Raw genomic sequence first — 20,742 nt, forward strand, 5'->3', positions numbered from 1 at the left:
AGATGGTGATAAAAATTATCACTAAGTAATGATTATAGACACAGCTAAATCAAACTGCCCAACTGGTAGCGCCCATTCTTTGCCTACTACGAAATGTCTCAATCTGCTCCCCCCCTCCACCATCCTGTCATTTCACACTCCTTCTTTTCCACAAGGAATGAAGTTGTTTATATATGGTACACCTGAGGAGAGAGGAAACTCTAGGGAGATGCGACACGGGGATAAAGACCCGTTCCTAAGATTCCACAACCACTTACATTCTTCGCATATGCAACTTGACTCTAATTTAGCGAAGCACTTTTCATGAGAACATTATATTACCAAGATTTAAATACTTGCTTTTTCCAAATTAGCTAACTCGCTATCCTTCAGATTAGCTAGTGTACAAAAGAATATAATTGATCAGTGAAAAAACAGATCTGACTAATGAGTGAGCTCTGGAATAGGCTTCTGGGTATGGAGAAGCATTAACTCATACAAATAAGTTGGAACAATGACTCCGGCTGGGAAAAGAACAGAGAGGAAACCAGCAGTTGCCTAGGGCAGTGAATTAGCAAGGGCAGCAGACTCTCCCAGTGGCTTCCAGGAGAGCAAACACAACCTTTGAATTTGGATAGTGCCCCCTTTGCTTGAGGTAGGAGAATCTGTAAATCGGGCACTCACTGGAGAAGTGAGGCAGACACTCCACTGCGCTCGGTGGGTGGATGACAGATGGATGTTTTACAAGCGAATATTCGGAGTTCAAGGTGCACTTAAATGCTTTCACCAGGACCGCTCCATAGGCATGTGTGGTGCTGGCTGTAGGCCAAGCTTGCCTTCCGCCCCTTCCCTTCAGCCCCGCGCAGGCTGCAGAGTCTGAACCAAATGGCAATCACCAGTAACAAAGACTGTCTTTGCTCTTGACTTCTGGAAGGCTTAGCATTTGTTTTTCGGTTTTCTGGTTTTGTTCCTCCCCTTCCCACCCACCCCACCCTCTACCGAACTACTGGCAAGTGAGTTGGGCTACTGGGTATGTATGTCTGGCAGTTCACCACATTTCCTTACCCACATTTTTTTTTTTTTAATTTCTCACTCCATTTTATCTCACTCCATTTTATCTCATTCTTGGACAGAGCATCTATTTGTATGAACAGCTTCAAATTTCTCTGTGGAAAGCAGCAAACAGACAAATACATAAGACAGACACACAATATGATAGACTGTAAGATCTGAGAGTCCTTTTGGCTAAGGCAAGACAATCACTCGTTAATTGTTAACCCTAAGTGTGAGTGAACACCTCAAGGATTCATGTTGATGGGCTCACCAATTCGGGCAAAAGGAGAATTTAGGAAGAAGAGAATGATTTGTTGGACGACTGTAACATCAATGAAAGCCAGTAAGAAATAGTTTTCATTTCCTTCATTCAACTTCCTAGCCATTCTCTGAGCACTTTTCCTTTCTTTAGCTAAAAAGCAAAATAGTGCTGGAAGCTGTTTTTAAAATGGGCTTCGGGGGCGTTTGGGTGGCTCAGCCTTCAAGCATCTGCCTTGGCTCAGGTCATGATCCCAGACGGAGCCTCCCATCAGGCTCCCTCCTCAGTGGGAAGCCTGCTCTCCCTCTTCCCCTTTCTTGTATTCCCTCTCCCGTCATCTCTCTTTGTCAAATAAATAAATAAAAATTTTAAAGCAAGCAAACAAACAAATAAATAAACTGGGCTTCATTTGGCTAGACTGTTCCTACCCATCTCCTCTGACATTGTATACCACGCTTCATTATACTGGGGGCATCATTTCGAGAGAGCTGGTAGAATCCAGTGTTCATTTGTAGCTTCGTTAGGTGGTTGAGTAAATCCAGCAAATCTTGTGGCTGTTTGGTAGGTAATTATAAATCTCTCTGCTGGGGCTCAGTTATCACCAAGCTCAGGAAGAGGTAGGTCTTAGTCACTAACAGACCTGCCACTAACAGACCTCGGGGAAATCACTCAGCTGCTCCTGGCTCCCTGATCTTTAAACCAAGGGGTATGAAGCAGATCATGATAACAGGCTTGGAGAATTCACCCTCTGCTTTCACAATCATTAACTCTTTTGATCTTCATAGCAACCCTGAAAGGTAGGCAGGACGGTTGTTATTTAGCAGAAGAGGAAATGGAGGCTCAGAGATTGAACGTGTCTAAGATCTGAGAGCAATTAAAATAGAACACCTGAGACCAGAACACAGTTCTAATTCAAGATCTGCTTTGTTGCAGTTATAACATAATATAGCTCTACTGGAATCTCTTACCTTGCTCAGTGTGTGCAGGAAGACAGAGAAATATCCCTTAGTGCCTCTACTGGGCCAGACACCAGGTTGAACACACTATTGGTCTGATCCCTGATAGACTGACTTTTGATCTTGTAAAAGAGTGTATAATCTAACTCTAGTGAGAGCCAGCCAACTGACGGCTCTGAGGGGTCAGGATTTGGGTGAGACTGGGCTGAACCAGCACTGCCTTGCTTTAGGCGGGGCACCTAGCAACAGAGCTACCCCAGGTGGTTCCACATGGTAGCATATGCTCAACCTTTTAGAAAAGGCCACAGTCTGATTTAAAAACAAAATATCCAAAATTTCTATTATGAGCTTCCTAAATTCCCGTTAAATAAAAACGCAGAATTTTCCTCTCTCCTCTTCCGACGCTGACATTTTAAAATATCATTTTCCTATTTCATTTCCTATCTTTAGAGAGGAAACTGTAACAGAAAGAACCCCATTTGGAATCCAAAAAAACTGGTCCTCAACTCTGCTCAATTCACTTCTGTGACTTTGGGCAAGTTCTAGGGGCCTATTTCTGCACAGGAAACCTAGGGGCTTTCCTATCTCAGCTTTGAGATCTCTTCCATCTCTCAAATTCTGATTCATTTCTAACTTAGGTTTCTCTTATTTCATGTTTGCTATTTGTCCTATAGAGTGCTAATTCATCCTGGTAAGCCTAATTTAATTTCTATTTGATAATATTTTTATTACTATATCTGTAATTATTAGCAACAGGATCCCATCTCTGATGGACTCTGCTGTGTTCTTGGGTATAACCTGAACACCATTTATCATATTTTGACAAGTGTTAAAAGTATCAGTGTGCTTATCAATTGCATCAGTTAGCATGAAAAATAAGACAGCTCCAAGTGCCTTAAACAATAAAAAGGATTTATCAACTCATAACTGAAATTAAGTAGATAGGCAGCTTCAGGCAAGGCTTGATCAGGGTTCTCCATCCATTTTTCTATGATTTTGCTGACTCTACCTATCGTTATTCACAACTTTTTCCTCAGACAAGTAGCAAGAGATTGCAGCGATTCTGGGCCTTTTATTCATACTCAATAGGGGCTCTAGAAGGAATAATCCACTATCTATTCTGTGTTTTAGGAGAGGAAACATTTCCTAAAACCCTGAGAAAACTCTCTTTTGTGTCTCATTGGCCTAAACTAGGTCACACAATCATTCCGAACCAACAACTGTGGCCTGATGAGTGCCTGAACTAGTCATTGATGAGGGGGTGGTGGTTACAATCAGAGCCCACCTTTGGAACTGAAGTATAAACTCTGAATTATATCTGGTCTTCATAATGGTGCAAGAGATGGTGTTGGTGAATCAGTCTCATTGTTCCATTTTATCCTGCCTATTCAACTCTAAGAACATGGGGGTCAAGATTGCATTTTCCAACCCTTTGCATGCTAGGTACCAAGTTAATGTTTTTTAAATTTAATTGAATTTCAGGTAGTGGCAAAAGCAAGTCAAAACAGAAAACAACACATAGTTCTTCTTACCTCTTTCTCTCTATTCTATTATTGTAATGGCATGCTCCCTAACTTTCCCCACTATTTATATGTTACCCCTCTTATTTTTAGCCAAAAGTTTTACTTAGTCTGAAGATAACCAAATATTTCCTGAATAATAAGTCTCTGAATATGCATATTCTCTAAATTTGAATATAAGCCTATTTGCAAATCTAGCACTTACATTTAGAGTGTTGTTGGCAGAACTCTGAAAATCAGTTTTTCTTTTTTTCTTTTTTAATGGAAAAATGTACTACAGCAGAAGGATTTGTTTTCCACAAAGCTGAACCAACTTTTTTGATTTCAATGATTTTGATACTTCCATCTATACTTACATAGTCATAAAATATAAAATAAATTTCAAAAATCGGAGTTCACTGGTTATATAATCCTCGGCCATTAAAAACAAATTGAATTTAGGACTGACAGGTCCATCTCAGAAAAAAGAAGGGGTTGTAGGAGGGGGTGGAAGTGTTTTTTTTTTTTTTTTTTAAAGATTTTATGTATTTATTTGACAGAGAGAAATCACAAGTAGATGGAGAGGCAGGCAGAGAGAGAGAGAGAGGGAAGCAGACTCCCTGCTGAGCAGAGAGCCCGATGCGGGACTCGATCCCAAAACCCTGAGATCATGACCTGAGCCGAAGGCAGCGGCTTAACCCACTGAGCCACCCAGGCGCCCCGGAAGTGCTTTGGATTAAAATCCTGCTGGGGCGCTTGGGTGGCTCAGTTGGTTAAACATCTGCCTTTGGCTCAGGTCATGATACCCAGGTCCTGGGATCTGAGCCTCGCATTGGGCTCCCTGCTCAGTGGGGAATCTGCTTCTCCCTCTCCTTCTATCCCTGTTTGTGCACTCTCTCTCTCTCTCTCTTTCTCTCTCTCTGACTTTCTCAAATAAATAAAATCTTAGAAAAACAAAAACCCTGTTGCCGGAGCTCCTGGGTGGCTCAGTTGGTGAAGCACCCACTCTTGATTTCAGCGGCCGTCATGATCCCAGGGTCCTGATCAGGAAGTCTGCTTGTGGCTTGTCCCTCTCCTTTTGCTCCACCTCCCCTCCCCCCCTCCTCCCCGTGCCACCCGTGCCCTCTTGTGTGCGGGCACTCTCATGCTCTCTAGCACACTCTCTCTCCAAATAAATAAATAAATAAATAGATACATAAATAAAATCTTTAAAATAAAACCCTGTTGCCAACCAAGCCAGGTGCACCTGTGTTTCTCTAGCCCCTCTCCCATTCCAGCCCCTCAGGCAGCCCCATTCTCTCAGAAAGTCCACAGGGGCCCTAGAGCCTGGGAGGAGTTTACGCTGGTAAGTGATAAGGAACAGAGAGCCCCCATAGGGATTTGGTAGCACCTCTTTCTAAAACAAGACCACTGGCAACTGGCTGATCAGGGCTGGACATCAGGAATTGCAGGAAGGATCCCGAACTTCCCAATTCAACAACTCAGGTTAGTCCTCTAGGAGTCTTTCCTGAGTGCATACTCTAGGAAAGACTTGCATACTGTCAAGTTTAGCCTCATAAGAGGAAGACAGTCCCGGCCCTTGAGGAAGGGAGATGGACAAAGAAACAGGCAGTTACAATCCAGCTGGGTAAAGTCCGTGGAAGAGGTCAACCCAGGGTGCTGTGATAGGGCATGTGGGGAGGGCCCCCTCACTGCCTTAACTCCAGGGGCGCCATCCGCCTAAAGCACAATGTGAATGGTGCCTGCGGTTGTGCAACATGGCAGCCCTGAGCCGCGCCCCACATTATAGGCTGGGGGAGGGAGACTTCCCAGTAGAAGGGAGACTGAAGTTGAGATTTAAAGAAAGAAGGGGAAATCGTTTGGACAATTCACACTAGGCTCATCCGCCACACTAGGCGGATGCACGTACACAGTGTAAGCATCCCGCGACCCTTAAAGAGAAGTGTGGACCGCACTTCCTTGGGTGAGGCCGAGGAAAAGGAACATTCCCGTCTTGGCCCTCTCCTGTCATGAGCTCTTTGAATGGATATGAGCCTTAGGTCTTGTGGAAAACTCGTTGGTACTTTATCAGTAATTGTCTTGCCTGAGTCTTAAATATCTGCTGACCCTGGAGAATTTGGAAGGGAGGGGAAATAGTCCAAACACAGGGCATGTCTTGGGGTGTCTGAAGACAGGTTAGTGCCATGCATAAAAACTGGAGTAGTTAACTATATGAAAAAGCCAGTCCTTCCCCATTTTATAAAGTTTCACCACAACTTGTTTTGGGAAGACCAAACTACTTAAAAAATATCAAAAGTAAAGAATTAGTAAATATCAAAATAATTCTATTTGCTGAATATGTGACCTTTGAGAAACTCACTCTCAGAACTCAAGAACCCAACTCAGCACAGGTTTTAATAGAAGCGGTTGGATGGAAGAGAGTAAAACACGTGGAACAATGTTCCATCTACACTGATGGATGTCTTGAATAACCCGAACTGACAGATATGAAATGAGATCATAAAAACGGCGGCATTTTAAAAATGGGTTAGTTACAACATTTCTGCAGCTCCACATCGCAACGCTGTATCATCATTAGAAAATCTGGAATCGCATTATATTTGATCACCAGTTATTATCACGTTGCTTCTATCTCTTTGGGTTTTGAAACTAAAATTGCTAGAGCTGGGCTCTTAGGATACCTGCTTGTAAAGATAAATTACGGACTATGGAGTCATTTGGGGGACCATTTGTGAGATAAGTGCTGATAGTTCCAGAAGCATCCCTACAGAAAAGACAATTTTTATGGAATAAATTTTACCCCTGGATGAATGCCTCCTCCGGTGTTATTAGAACTTCCATGAGCCTAGGTGAAGGCAGTATTTTAGACTGATAGTGTCAAAGTCCTTTGGGCTTGTAGGAGTTCATTTCCGTTTTCATTTGTCTGTCTTTGTAACACTGAATCCTAAGAGAAAAATCTGAAGTCTCCATTCTTTTTATCCCACCATAGAAGTTGAGTGCTGTGTATAATGTCTGGATGATGACTTTTCACTCCAAACTGTGCGCCTGAGAAAACCATTCTAATTTTAGTCACAAGTGTGAGGGTTTTGCTGTGGCTGTGGGACATCTATCTACACATGTCCACATATACACATGTACCTATGCGCAACACCTAGCAAAGACACAATGACAGCAAAGGACCCCATGGATAATTTGGGAGGTGTGTCTAGCCCGAGGCTAGAATTTGCAAAAAAAAGGAAAAATAGATATTCTTGATCTGATTACAGTTCTAACATCTACATACCACAAGAGAAAGCCTTTCTTTTTTTTTTTTTTTTAACTTTCCCTACAGTTAATCCTATTTCCTCAAGTTCATTACCAGATTGGGGACACCACAGTTGCCTTTAGGATGAACACACGTTCTTCCTTCATCACCAGCCACTTTATCTTATGCAAAACAGAACTGCTTTAAAACCTTAAGTTTTGCAAGGTGATCTTCTTTTCAGACAGATGAGTACATTCTGCTTATCCTTACACAGGACTTTCAGTGTAGACATGCAGATATATGTGAATTTTGACTCATCAATAAGTACAAAAGTCCTATTATTGTCCCTCTTTTATTCATTATCTATCAACTCTCTGGTTAAGGACTCTTCTTACCACTGTACATAATCAAAGACACAGGCAGTTAAAATTTTTATAACAAAAGCTAGGCTCGTTTGTTCAGTTTGCAAGATGATTTTGTTGTTACAAATCATTGAAGAAAGCTTATGTCAGAACGTCAACCTTGAAAGGCCACATTTGAAAAACCCATGCTAACACCAACTCTTTTATGCCATTATTTATAAGAGGCTGATGGCATTTTATAAGTGGAAGGACCATAGTGATCACCAGGGCACAGTGGAGGCAATTCTTCCAAAGCATAACAAATTCTACTATTAGAACAGATAAAGCAAGCAATGCTTAAAACAACAACAACAACAACAACCAAAACCCACTAGGTCCATGTAGTTATCTGAAGCCACTCATCTGAACCAAACAAAAGCATTTCTACATCTGTGTGCCTTGTAAACGACTTACTGTACTATGACATATATTGAGAGCTCTCCATTCTAAGATTATGGCAAAACCTAGAAATAAATGAAAATTTTTAGCAGATCATCTGTATTCTCCAGAGGTCTTTTCTACTTAGCTGGGACCCTTATCTCTATGACTGAAATCCTTCTGTATATCCAGAGAGGAAGTGTGAGCAATTATTAAAATTTTCACTCAAAAAAGTCTGACTATAATTTTTTTGGTATGGTAGATGTGACCATATGTATGCTAAAACAACGAAGATATTTAAATTCTGTTCTAGTCTGTCTCCTTGGTATCAAAAGTCGAAATCTGTTGAAAGGATGAGGTTAGCACTCACATTATACATACGTGCCTGAGCACATACACATGCCCACGTACATACGCACAAAGCTTACCAGAGACACAATAACAACAAAGTGTTCCACGAGCAGTTCAGAAGATGTGTCTGGCCTGAGACAGAATTTGGGGGAAAAAAAAAAAAAGAACTTTTCAACCTGCTCAGGGCTCTGACGTGCACATAAGAGAAAGCCTGTGACTTCTTTACTTTCCATATAGACTATTATACTTCCTCATGGAATCATTCCCAGATCAGGGATAGCAAGTGTATTAGCTTGCTAGGGCTTCTGGAACGAAAACCCGAGTGACTTAGACAACAAAAATTTACTGTTTCACAGTTTTGGAGGCTAGAAGCCTAGGTCTAGGTCGTAGCAGGGATGGTTCCTTCTGAAAGCTATGAGGGAAAATGTGTTCCAGGCCTCTCTCCTAACATCTGGAGGCTTACTGGCAATCCGGCATCCCTTGGCTTGTATATACATCACCTCAGTCTCTGCCTTCACCTTCTCATGGGATTCTCCCTGCGTGTGTGTGTGTGTGTGTGAGAAGGAGAGAGAGAGAGCGCGCGAATGCACACATCTGTATCTGTGTCCAAATTTCTCCCTTTCAACCAATCATATGGGTTCAGGCCCACCCTAATGACTTCATTTTAACTTGATTAATTAGATCCATGATGACCCTGTTTCCAAACAAGCTCACATTCTGAGGTCCTGGGGGTTAGGACTTCGACATAGGAATCGGGGGGGAGAGTGGGAAAGCAGAGATACAATTCAAGCCACAGGACTGAGAAAAAGTAACCCAGCTGCCCAACAATTTTCTCCAGTGATGGAGAATAAAGGGAAACAATAAAAATAACACAAAACATATTGATAAAAGCAAAATAAATGTCCACTCATCACAACTAGTGTCCTGGTTCACAGGAATACTTACTGAGCGCCCACATGGAGTAGGCACTCCCTAATTATGAGATTAACTGAAATCCCAGTGTTGTGATTTTTGAGAGAAATAAAAGCACCCACATGATATAGCTAATAAGTGTGATCTAGTATTTTTCACTAAATGAAAAGGAGTGAAACCACAGAATCATAAACTATGATTCTGTGAACTGAAGAGGACTCTAAAAACCATCTTGAGTCATGGATGGCAGATCAGAAACTGAAATTTTGATCCCGGATTTTGATTTCTTTTTTTTTTTAAGATTTATTTATCTTTTTTAGAGAGAGGATGAGAGAGAGCATGTGCATGGGGGGGGAAGAGGAGGCTAAGGGAGAGGGAGAGAACCTCAAGCAGCCTTCCTGTTGAGCACAGAGCCCAACGTGGGCATCACCACCACCCCAGGCAAAACCAAGTGCTTGATACTCAACCAACTGAGCTACCTAGTCACCCCCCTGATTTTGATTTCTAATGCAATGACCTTTTCACTGATCCCAGAGTAAGAAGCTGACTGTGACTCCAAGTTATAGCACATCACGTGATCTATTGCAAGCTCGCTTCTATATTTCTATTTGTACCAAAAAGTTGTCCAAACCACTAGTTGAAATTGGGATGTATAAGGAAGAAAAAAAGCAAACAGTGGTCTACCCCCCTCTCCTCCAAATCTAAGTCTTCAATATTTTCTCATGGTTAAAGGAGTGGCTGTTTCAGAGCTTGAAAGGGGAAAATGTACTTTTTCAAAGGACATTTCTGATGGACACCTCTTAAGTGATCAAATTTAATATCACAAGTAAGTGAAGGACTTGATATCATATGCCCACTGAGAGATACAACAAGCATATAGAATCGCCTACTAAATATCCTTCCAAAAGTGTTCAACCTGGATCTAATCAAACCCTTAGATTTAACTTTCAAATTTACAGAAAACACTGAGAATAAAAGAACAGAGTAAACAATACCATGAGGAAACAAATCTAGTCTGAGAAACAAATCTGAGAGTTTGGGTCACTCTCAAAGTCAAGTAACCTAGTATCTTCAAAAAGTCAATATTACAAATATATATTTTATTATTTGTGTATTATTTCTATAAAATTTATATGTTAAAATGTATACAACAATGTTCTAGATAAAAGATATTTAAGAGAGATTAACAACCAAAATGCAGTATGTAGATCCTAACTTCATCGAATCAAGATCTATGCATTGCATCTAACAGTTACATTAAGATACCTTTTCTTATATATGAATAAACCACCCCTTGGAGGAACACATCCAAACCTCCTGCTGTATCTATGAAAAACCAACAGCTAACACTACTCTTTTTTTATTTTTTTAAGATTTTATTTACTTATTTGACAGAGAGAGAGATCACAAGTAGGCAGAGAGCGAGGGGGAAGCAGGCTCCCCACTGAGCAGAGAGCCAACGCAGGGTTCCATCCCAGGACCCCGAGATTATGACCTGAGCCGAAGGCAGCGGCTAAATCCACCGAGCCACCCAGGCGCCCCTACACTATTCTTAATGGTGAAAGAAAGCTTTCCTCTTAAGATGAAGGAAAAGGGGGGCACCTGGTTGGCTCAGTGGGCTATAGCCTCTGCCTTCAGCTCAGGTCATGATCCCGGAGTCCTGGAATCGAGTACCACATTGGACTCTCTGCTCAGTAGGGAGCCTGCTTCCTCCTCTCTCTCTCTCTGCCTGCCTCTCTGCCTACTTGTGATCACTGTCTGTCAAATAAATAAAGTCTTAAAAAAAAAAAAAAGATGAGGGAAAAGGTAAGGATGTTTGTTCTTACCACTTCTCTTCAATACTGCACTGGAAGTTCTAGTACAATTAGGCAATAAAAAGAAATAAAAGACAGATTGGAAGGGAACAAGTAAAACTTGTCTCTATTCATGGGTAACATGACTTATATATGGAAAACCCTTAAAAATTCACCAGAAACCCTATTAGAGCTAATAAACCAGTTCAGCAAAGTTGCATTACACAAAATCAATATACAATGATCAGTTGTATTTCTAGCCCCGAGCAATAAACACTCACTAGGAAGGCTATTTAAAAAACAAAACCAAAAATAACAAACAAAAATAAAAGCAGAGAATAACAAGTTTGGGTGAGGATGCAGAGATATCAGAGCCTTCGTTCATTGCTGGTTGGAATGTGAAATGGAGCAGCCACTGTGGAAAACATCTTCACAGCTTCTCAACTAGTTCAACCTAGAGCTATCCCATAACCCAGCAACTCCACTCCTAGGAGAATCAATGGTTTATTACTTCTAACAGTCCTGTGGGGCATAGTTTCTCTCCAGTCTTTGTCCTATGACAAAAGCACCTTTATGAGTCCCAATGTATTAATGAAAACCAGGCTAAGGGAAGCTTAAGTGAGTTGTTCAAGGTCACCGGCGTTGGTGATGGCAGAGTGGTCATTCACACCCACATAGGCTGGCCCAGCTCCCGCTCTTCACCCTGACACCACCCTGCATTTATAAATGTCTGTTGTTGGTGATGGGAATGCAGACGATGATTGCTTTGTTCTTTCAAAAACCAAGACATACAATGGTTTTCATTCTATTTCTTGAAAAGCAATGACTGTGTAAAGAGAACAAAAAAGTCCAAATCAATCAACACTGCACAAACCATTACCAATGGCATTTTCCAAGGGAATATAAAAAAATTACAACAAGCACTATGGGGTGCTTCCTAGTTGGCAGTCGCTGCTCTAGGTCTTCCCTATGTTGCCACGGTACAGATGAGAAAAGAGAGGAAATAGAGGTAATTAGACTTATCCAAGGTCACGCCGCAGGCCTTTGTTTTTGGACTCTTTCTAACGTGCTACTTCACAGAAGGAACTCAGTAAAAGAGCCACCCTTTTCCTACCATACCCTGTGAAACTAAAAATATTCTGAAGATGGTTTTCAAAACCAGCCAAGCACACGATTTTGGCAAACATCAGCCAAGTGCTCCTGTGAAGTCTTTCTCTCTCCCACCATATCTGTCACAACTTTTAGCCTTCTGAGGAACAAATCTTTCTCTGAAAGTTTAAAAAACAAATTCCTCAAACCCTTTGTATCACCAACAGTGAAATCTTCAACAGTAATCTTTGGGATAACCAATTTTCATGGAAGCAGACAGAACAGTTCAGGGGACAGAAATTATTTCAGATTCTAAACCCTAGTCAGGAAAAACTGAAAGAAGTAAGAACAGTTTTGGGTAAAGCTGAAATAATTACATCATTTTAAAAATGGCCTGAGAGACTTTAATTCTTTTTAAAATAGAGACATTGATGGGACACCTGGGTGGCTCAATCAGTTAAGTGTCTGACTCTTGATTTCAGCTCAGAGCACAATCTCAGGGTCGTGAGATGGAGTCCTGCATCTGGCTCCATGCTGGGCGTGGAACCTTCTAGGGATTCTCTCTTTCCCTCTCCCTGTGTCCCTCTCCCTACCCCCACTTGTGTGCTCTCATAAAAATAAAGAAAAAGAAAGAAAGAAAGAGGTTCAGAGCCTTTCCAAATACAGTCATCACAGATAAAGCAAGGCATCAGCAGTATTAGGACAGGTTTTCCCTCCCACTCTGCTCCATAAAAAGGTTTCAACATTGGTCCAGCAGAAGAACTTTTATCTTCCAGAGAGCATTAAGTATTAAACTACATGCATAAAACTCACCCATATCTGATGCAACATGGGGGCTTAAGTGGGTAGGAGAAGAATAAATGAAACAAGATGGGATTGGGAGGGAGATAAACCATAAGTGACTCTTAAACTCACAAAACAAACTGAGGGTTGCTGGGGGGAGGGGGGTTGGGAGAAGAGGGGTGGGGTTATGGACACTGGGGAGGGTATGTGCTTTGGTGAGTGCTGTGAAGTGTGTAAACCTGGCGATTCACAGACCTGTACCCCTGGGGATAAAAATATATGTTTATTAAATAAATAAATAAATAAATAAAAATAATAAAACTCACCCATATCAAGTGTACCAATGATTTTTATTTAAAATTTTTTAAAAAGATTTTATTTATTCATTTGACAGAGAGAGAGAGAGAGCACAAGCAGGGGGAGCAGCAGACAGAGGAGAGGAAAAAGCGGTTTCCCTACTGAGCAAGGAGCCCAACTTGGGGCTCTATCCCAGGACCAACGACTGAGCCATCCAGGTGCTCTGACCAATGATTTTTAGTAATTTTAGCAAGTGGTACAACCATAATCATATACCAGTTTAAGTATAGTTTCATCTTCCTAATAAGATAGATCTTTATGCCCATTTACCTATGATCTGCTCCTGGTTCTAACCCCAGGAAACCACTAATCTAGTTTCTGTCTTTATAAATTTGCCTTAAAAAAAAAAAAAGATTTTATGTATTTATTTGTCAGAGAGAGATAGAGAAGGACAACAAGCAGGAGGGGAGCTGCGGGCAGAAGGAGAAACAGGCTCCCTGGTGAGCAGGGAGCCCAACATGGGGCTGGATGCCAGCACTCTGGGATCATGACCTGAGCCGAAGACAGATGCTTAACTGACTGAGCACTCAGGCACCCTGCAAATTTGCCTTTTCTGGATATTTCATACAAATACAATATGTGCTTTTTGCATGTGGCTTCATGTTTCTGAGCTTCATCCATGATGGGACGTGTGTCGGTAGTTGGATCCTGAAAAGTATTCCATTGCATGAATATGCCACATTGGGTCCATCCATTCATTGGTTGATGGATATTCAGGTTGTTTCCTTCCGGGGCTATTATGAATAAAGCTTCTGTGAACATTCACATGCAAGTCTTTGTGGGGCCACATGTTTTCATTTCTCTTGGGTAGATACCTAGAAGTGGAATGGTTAGTCATATGATCATTTTATGTTTTAACATTTTGGAAAATTGCCACACCATTTTCTAAAGTAGTGTAGCTGATTTTCGACACGAGAAAGATTATTTGCTTGGAATTGGTCTAAAATCCAGCTGCTACTTCCTACACACCCCCAACCACAAACATAAGACTACAGGTACGAGGACAAGATGTAGGGACAAAACTCCTGTAGTCATCATCATAGCTTTCCCTGAGTTAAACGACATCCACCTAGGAAGAGCCTAAAAAAAAAGTCATCATGGGTATACAAAACTTAAAAGAACCAAAAATGATTCTCAAATTAGGTAGCCTAAAGTAACTGTTTAATGGGTACAGAAGTTTCCATCTGGGATAATGAAAACGTTCTGGAAGTGAATAGTGGTGGTAGCTGTACAACATTATGAACAGACTTAATGCCGCTGAATTATACAGTTAAAGTGGTTAAAATCGTAAAATTTACGATATGTATATTTTGCCACAATCTTTTTAAAAAGAGAAGAAGAGCATCTGGTCACCGCATTCCTTTGCAGAGTCTCTTTGTGGTCTTGCCATCATACTCAGAATAAAACCCGAATTCCTTCCCAAGGCATACACATCCTGCACCATCTGGCTCCCACCCCTCTCTGCAGCCTGTCTTGTGCCTCTGTCATCCCTGGGCACTTCACGGCAGCCATTCTAGCCTCCTTTCTGTTTCTGGAACATGAAACCTTTCTTGCCTCTAGGCCTTTGGTCCTGCCGGGCCCTCTGTCTGGGAGGCTTCTCCTAGTTCTCCTGACAGCCTTGATCTCATCTTCAGGACTCCACTCACCGTCATCTTTCTTGGAGAGTCCTTTTTGCAAGCAGCCACCAAGGTCTTCTGTGTGTCTACCTTTCTCGCTCTCTCCCTCCCCCCCACACCTCTCTGTTGATTTCCTTCCTAGCACTTATTACAAGTAGTAATTATTTTTACTGTTTCATTGTCTGCCTTCCCCACTAGAATTAAGCACCATGGTAGCAAGCTTTTTCTCTGTTTTGTCTGTACTCTATCCCCAGCACAAACATGCTACCTGGCACAGAGCAAGCCTTCGATAAATACTGTTGAAAATGATGAATAAATAAAACAGCGCTTTCAAGTGTCAAGGGATGAGACTTAATTACATTATTAACTACGTTAAGCTTGCCTTTAAACATTCATTTTGCAATTGATTTTCTAATAAAAAATAATAGCTCCCATTGGCCTAGTTAGTTTCACATTAATGATTTTTACAAGACTCTTTCCCACATATAAGTACAATATGGGAAAATATAACCTAGGAAGACTTATTTCCCCTGTATCAGTTATTATTTTTTAAAAAACATTTATAAGAGGGAAACCTGGGTGACTCGGTTGATTTTGGCTCTTGATTTTGGCTCGAGTCATGATCTCAGGGCCGTGAGATTGACCCCAACATCCGGCTCCCTGCTCAGTGGGAAGTCTGTTGGAGATTCTCTCTATCTCCCTCTGTCTCTCCCTCTCTCAAAAATTATAAATAAATGAATCTCTAAAAATACTTATAAGACTTAGAAAAGACTAAGATATTTCTTAAGCTCCTTTACAAATTATAAAAAAAAAAAAAAAAAAAAAAAAATAAAAAAGAAAAAAAAAAAAAAAAACCCTTCTAAAAAAAATTTTAAAAAAAAAAAAAAAAAAAAAAAAAAAAAAAGATGATCATGGAAAAAGGCAGCATACACCCTTCTAACTAAATATTTTCCAGAACAAAACTGGTTCCTCTGCTGAAAGTCAAAAGAATGAATGCTAAATTCTAAAATTATAATGGGGAGTGGACAAAAAAATTCCTGTGAGAGATGGTAGAAAATTAAATTCACAAATTAAAAGTCTGTGATATATATGGAGCCTAACTCTTGCTGGCTATGTGATAAATGTACCATTTGTAACAAAAGTGACAATTTCAGAATTACGTGTCTTCACAATACCCAGTGGCAGTGCCCCTGTTGGGAAAAACTGCAAAATGTAGAGAATTCCCTTCGTAGTTCCATCCTCTCTCCTCAGTGCACTTAGTTCCCCCCAATATGGCACCTTGCCCTGAACTGTCTCCTAAAACAGTATTCCATCATCTTATCCCAATTAAAACCCACCTATCCCAAGTCTAATCCTTCATGCCACCATCACAGGCAGAAAATCTGATAAACTAAACCATAATGATGTGTTAATGGAAGCCAAAGCATTTATAGGCCAGCAAAGATTGTTCACTAACATATGTGTTAGCAGTGGCCTCTTAAAGAGAATGCCTTAATAAGAAGGTGTGGCTGCATGGCTTTAGTGGTGAAGTAGAGGAAGCCTGAAAGGAGACAAAGGTTTTAGTGGAACAACAGAGCCAGAGGTGCCTGGAGAACACTGGGAGAGGAGATGGCCAGTAGGCCTTCACCTATGTGAGTCCGAAAAAGACAAGGTCCTAACAAAGGGTTACAAGACCCTACAGGACCTGGAGTCCATTCATCCTTTGACCTCATCTCCTATTGTTTGCTCCTTCCCACCACAGGGGCATCCTTCCTGTTCTCAAACACTGCAGGCACATTCCTTGCCAAAGTGTCTGCACTGCTGCTCCCTCTGCCTGGAATGTTCTTTATACATATCCACATGTCTGCTTCCTTAACTTTTTTTTTTGGGGGGGGGGCTTTGTTCAAATGTCAAGGAGATGATTTCTGATTCAGATGATTCAGATTTTTTTCTGACCACCTTACTTTAAACCCTCCCCCCTACCTCATACTCGCTAACCTGTTTTATTTTCTTTTCTAAGACACATATTAATTCAAGATATTATATATACATTTAAAAATTTCCCCAAGGGGAGGGAATTTTTGTTCACTAACGTATCCCATGAATCTAGAACAATGCCCAGATATCTATTAGTTGAATGCTGAATGAAATCTAAGAGAGAATCCTGAGGAACTCTAACATTATGTGTTAGGCAGAAGATCAATTCCCCCGAAGAGAAATTGACAAAGAACCTCCTAGAAGACAAAAAGAAAGTGAGGAGGTTATAATTTAAACAAACAAGAGGGGGAAATGTTTGAAGACCAAAGAAATGGTCAACAGTGTCAAAGGCTGACCAATACTCAAATGAAATGAAGATTGAAAAACATCCAATGGATTTAGTAACAAGGAGTGCATTGATCTTGGTCAGACAAGTTTCAGTGACACGTGACTAAGACAAGTTAGAAAAATCTCAATAAACCTACTAAAAGTTAAGAGAAAAGAAGGTAAAAATTAAAGCCATGAAATCATCAAGTTTATAAAATACAGATATCAGATTTTATACTTTCTTTCAATTGTTGCTGCATAATAATACATCTCAAAACTTAATGATTTAAGACAGCAAACTATTTGATTATTGCTCAGGATTCTGTGGGTTGATTTGCTTCAGCTGGGCATTCTGCTTCCTGGATGTCGGCTGGGACTGTAGCCATCTTGGACAGGGTCAGCAAACTTTCCTGTCAAGGGCCAAACAGTAAATATTTCAGGCTTTGCAGGCTGTAAAGTTTCTGTCATGACTATCTAACACTGCCACGCTAGTGAGAAAATAGCCACAGATGATAATATATAAACGAACATACATGGCTGTGTTCCAATAAAACTTTATTTATAAACTCAGATGGTAGGCCACATTTGACTGAAAGCCATAATTTTCTCACTCTAGATTTTGGACGCAACTAGGTAGTACATTTAAGATGGCTCATTCCTAGAGTAACTTGGTATTCCTCTATGTTCGTAAATCCCTTCCACCATATTCTACGGGCTAAAGTGAGTCCCAAGGCCTGCTCAGATTCAAGGAAGAGGGCTATTCAAGGGTGTAAATACCAGGAGGCATGGTTCACTGGAGGCTATCAAATGTAAGACTACCACATAATTTTAAGAGTTTTGCTTATTAAAACTATGTTCCAGGGGTGCCTGGTTGGCTAAGTCAGTAGAGCATGCATCTCAGGGTCATGAGGTTAAGCCCCATGTTGGACACGGTGCCTACTTTAAAATAAAATAAAATAAAATTTAAAAATAAAATAAAATTCTTCCATAAAAAATAAAATAAAATAATAAAATAAAACTATGTTCTATTCCACATTCTGTTTAGAGACCCTTACCTAGGGAAAAGATTGAGTGACTTACAAAGTCATCCTTTCTCTCCAACAGTGATCCTTTCAGGAGTTGTTTTTGTATCATCAATTGAAAAAGTGTATGATTTGTTATTTTAAGACAGCCTGAGAAATTAGTTCCTTCCCATTAGCCTGAGAAAACTCTAGTCTTCTTGTACCCACCCTTGGAAATACTCTTTCAATGCACTGTACTTAAGCTGTAAGGCATCCAACCCATTAAACTTAGATTATAAGCATGATAGAAAAGGAGTTATTAGCAGTAAGATTAAAGCATTCATACTTAACAACCTGAAGATCTATCAGAGTGATGTTATTTTGCACAAGTAAGGGAATTATAATCTATATGTAGTATATTTATTCATTTGCTCATCAATGTTTAAAGTACTTACTGAACACACTAATGGTGAGGCCATGTGCCAGGTTGTGGTGTATATAGCCATCTGTTTGTCTTTAATGTAGACTGTAACCCCTTATGTGATCATGACCCTATAGAAAAAACACTGCATGAGATCAAATATTTTCATTGAGCTGAGAAAAAAGTGGAGGGATTATTATTAAAGTATTGAATAGAAAGAAAATGAGTATATATACATATTTTAGGTTGACATTCTAATGAACCCCTGTAGTTTAATTTATCCAGAGTATTTTAACCAAATACTATCTTTTACTGAAAAGAACGTAATACCAGAACATATGAAAAGAACGGATTCTATCCTTAAAAAGCATGACAGAAAGTACTAAATGTGCTATCAGGGATATGCGGTAATATGCCAGGGCTACATGATGTCACCAGATAAATATAGCACACCTCATTCATATTAATTTTAATTTATTATTTTCAGAGTAAAAAGTTTAAACTTAGAAGTACTTTAAAACATAATTGTGATCTCAATACAATAAAACTACAACATATTTTGGGGTGCCTGCGTGGCTCAGTTGATTAAGTGTCTGCCTTCGGCTCAGGTCATGATCCCAGGGTCCTGCCTCAAGTCCCACATCAGGCTCCCTCCTCAATGGAAAGTCTGCTTTTCCCTCTGCCCCTCCCCCTGTTCATGTTCTCACACACACACTCTCTTTCTCAAGTAAATAAGTAAAATTGTCAAAAAACAAAACAAAACAAAAACAGGATGCCTGGGTGGCTCAGTGGGTTAAGCCACTACCTTCAGTTCAGGTTGTGCTCTCAGGGTCCTGGGATCAAGCCCTGCACCGGGCTCTCTGCTCAGTGGGGAGCCTGTTTCCCTGCTCTCTCTGCCTGCCTCTCTACCTACTTGTGATCTCTCTCTCTCTCTGTGAAATAAACAAATAAAAATCTTAAACAACAACAACAACAATATATTTTAAAGGCCTTCAGAAGTGAAAATGAAAACACTCTGCTACACAACACTTAGGTGAAAGTGGAAGCAAAAACCACAAAAGCAGGATTGCCAAAAAATTGTAATAATGACAGCATTATATATAAGAAGTTATGAGATGCATCAGAGCAGTGGTCAGAGGAAAATTCATAGTCTTAAATACTTATATAAACAATAAAAGATGGAAAACAAGTGAACAAAACTCCAACTCATAACAGCTAGAAAACCAACAACCAAGTCAACCAAATGAAAGTGTAAGGAAAGAAGTCATGCATATTATTTAGGATTAAAAACTCCAGAAAAACAATATAACTACTTGGTAAATGAAAATAACGGTTCCTTAAAATGAAGGAAAATGCTAGCTAACCTAATCAAAAAGACAAAAAAGCACAAATACATTAAAAAAAATGAAAAGTTTTAAAGTGAAGGAAAATTTTTAAATCACGAAGAGACTATGCTCACAATCCTTCACAAATAAAATTGAAAATTTAGATGAAATGGATAACTTCCTCGAAATAAAATTTTACAAAACTGACCTCAGTAGGGAGAGAATTCTCAAGCAAATTTCCAAAGAAGTATTAAAGACTATTTCAGAGAACTACCCCATAAAAAAACCATCACACTCAGATGGTTTCACAGGGGATTTCTACCAAAATTTCGCATTTGAATAATCCCAATGCTATATGAATTATTCCAGAGCACAGAAAATAGAAACTTCTAAAAAAAAATAAACTTCTAAATTTTTTATAAAGTTTAACATTTATACTTAAACCTAATAAATATAGCTAACACCAAAAACCTAAAGATCAGTCTCACTTATGAATATTGATGCAAAAAACCCCCACAAAACACCTCATTTAAAAATACTTCACGATCAAGTGGATTTATTTCAGGAATGCAAAAATGGTTTGATGTTTGGAAATCCTTTAACATAATTCACCATATTAGTATAAGAAGAAAAGTTATATGATTGTTTCTATAAATGCCACAAAAGCTTTTGAGAAAATTCAAAATTCATTCCAATATACAATAAAATAGGAAGACAGATATTTCTTTAAAAGATAAAATATACTAAAGACCAAAAGCCAGCTTTTTATTTAGTTGGAAACACTAGAGATGTTATCACTACAGTAAGGTATAATATTGCAAGGATGCCAACTATCTCTACCACTATTTAATTCATTATTGGAGGTATCAGCCAATGTAATTAGACTGGTAGAAGCAACTTGACGTATAAGAATTGGAAAAGCAGAAATAAAATGACCTATATTTGCAGATGGTCTAATATCAATTAGACCTGCAAAACCCAAGAGGCTTAAAGATAAAACTTAAACAATAAAATAATTCAATGATATAGCAGGATATAAAAC

The 20,742-nt window shown here is 39.8% G+C and overlaps 1 long non-coding RNA gene across 3 annotated transcripts in view; it reads right to left on the reverse strand.

Moving 5' to 3' along the window:
* Window positions 1–17,139: 17,139 nt before the first annotated feature.
* Window positions 17,140–20,742, reverse strand: part of LOC132011517 (uncharacterized) — a 45,679-nt gene continuing 42,076 nt past the window's right edge. For all 3 annotated transcript variants that reach the window (XR_009402397.1, XR_009402396.1, XR_009402398.1), the window contains 2 exons: window positions 18,410–18,506; window positions 17,140–17,363 (listed from right to left, as the gene is read on the reverse strand). This is a non-coding gene — a long non-coding RNA (uncharacterized LOC132011517). The remainder of the gene's footprint in view (window positions 17,364–18,409; window positions 18,507–20,742) is intronic.

This window comes from Mustela nigripes, chromosome 2, assembly GCF_022355385.1.
Source record: "Mustela nigripes isolate SB6536 chromosome 2, MUSNIG.SB6536, whole genome shotgun sequence".
Classification (NCBI taxonomy): domain Eukaryota; kingdom Metazoa; phylum Chordata; class Mammalia; order Carnivora; family Mustelidae; genus Mustela; species Mustela nigripes.